The sequence below is a fragment of the Gracilinanus agilis genome, chromosome 4 (genome assembly GCF_016433145.1).
Source record: "Gracilinanus agilis isolate LMUSP501 chromosome 4, AgileGrace, whole genome shotgun sequence".
NCBI lineage: Eukaryota > Metazoa > Chordata > Mammalia > Didelphimorphia > Didelphidae > Gracilinanus > Gracilinanus agilis.
Genome location: NC_058133.1, coordinates 252,876,792 through 252,878,863, shown reverse-complemented (window position 1 = coordinate 252,878,863; position 2,072 = coordinate 252,876,792).

Below are 2,072 nucleotides of genomic sequence, written 5' to 3'. Positions count from 1 at the left end.
TCCATCCTTTTTTTTTTTTTTTTTTTTTGCAGAGGTATATTATGTTTCTACTAGGAAAGAACCTTTGTTTCCCCATATTTGTGGAGACATCTTATCTCCCAGCTTTTTTTGTGCCTCTTTTGGTGCTTATTAGCTCAATAAAGGTGTTAGAAATCAAAATTGGTCTCTAGAAGTATGACTTGTGAGGTTTATGCTGCTGTGTAGAGGGAACCTTTTTCTCTAGGATTCTATAGATAAGTCTAGACCAATGAATTACACGATGTATGATGAATATTTGTTGACTGAATAAGACCTTCAGGGTGAAGAACTTTTGGTCCTGTGCTTAGAAGGTTATTAAATTTAAGAAGTTTTAAGCTAAGTAGGAAGAGGAGGTACTGTTGTTGTGGGGGGCTTGAGGTGAACCCCCAGGGTGGTACCTTTTGCAAAGATGCAAGACTCCGAAACTTAGCTTAAAAATAAAAAGAGAAATTTATTAATTTACAAGGTAATGTTGAATCTGGCTAGGAGGACAGCATAGGTGGAAGACTGCCTCCTACGTGGAACAGCATAGATGGAAAGCTATCCCCCAGAGGTCATCAATTCTGGGGTTTTTATACTCTTTGTATAGATGTAATACAGTATACATGTAAAACCCAACATTTTTCTAGAATATTGTAGGGTTAGTAGACACAAGGATGTAAGGGAGCAAAATAATTTTTCTGCTTATAGTTTGCCTGAAATACCTATAATTTGAAGGTACAATGTCTCATGCCACTATGACAAACTACATTGAGTAGATCGGGAAGGTGATATTTGGGGCAGGTGTAATATTGTGAAATTTTCTTTTTCTTTTTAAATTTAAATTTAATTTTTCCTAATTACATGTAAAAACCAAAATTTTTCTAAAATATTGAATCTCAAATTCTCTCTCTCCCTTCACCCCCAACTCCCAACCCCCTAGATATGGTAAGCAATTTCATATATTTTACATGTGTGATCATATAAAATATTTTTCCATATTAATCCTTTTGTGGAGTAAAACTCATAGGAAAAAAAATTGAGAAAGTGGAAAAGTTTGCTTTGGTCTGGATTCGGATGCTCACTTCTTTTTTTCTGGAAGCAGATAGCATTTTTTATCATGAGTCCTTTGTCAGTTTGAATTCTGGAAACCCCAAGTTTGCCCATTTGCCTTAGATACTTACTCTAAAGGAAGTCCCAAAGTTACTTTATCTTAGACTGAATAAGTGATCTCCCAGTACACATTAAGTGTCCTGAATAGGAGTAATAGAAATGCTCAAATCACCCTTTTATACTTAGAGGTTTCCCCTTTGTATCAGAGATCCCTTCCCAAGAAGACCTGTGCAGGACCCATCTTTTTAGTATCCATTGTAGTAGACCACTCCCAGATTCCCCAGCCTCTGGCTACACCCTCTTTCCCAAGCCTGCTTACGGCCTGTCAATGTATGTTTGATGTGCTTAATTCCCTCAAAGGTATATAAGATCCCTATGTTATATTATTTGGAGAATCATCTGACACAGTAATCCTCTCAGAGATATTGTCCCCAGAGCCCCAGGGTTTCATCTCTGTGTGGTATTTGGCACTTGGCTCTGTGTGGCAGCCAATTATTATAGACCTATCTCTTTCCTGGTTAAAGATTTGCTTTTGCTGACTACTTTAGTGATTCTGTGTTTTTCCAGGTTGACACCTTTGAGATAGTTTTGGATCATTGTATTGCTGAGAATGACTGTTATTCACAGTTCTTCCTTGTAAAGTATTCCTGTCACTGTACAGTGCTCTGGTTCTGCTTATTTCACTCTGCCACAATTCATGTTAAATCTTTCTAGTCTTTTCCAAGTCTCTCCTGCTTTTCATTTCTTATAGCACAATAGTATTCCATTACAATCATATATTATATGATTCCCCAATTGATGATGGGTATCCCCTTACTTTCCAAATCTTTGCCTCACTAAAAAGAGTAGTTTTAAATATTTTTGAACATAAAAGTCTTGCCCCTTTTTGTTGTTGTTTTTCAAATCTCTTTGGAATACAAATTTAGTAATGGTATTGCTGAGTCAAAGGGTATGTACTGTTT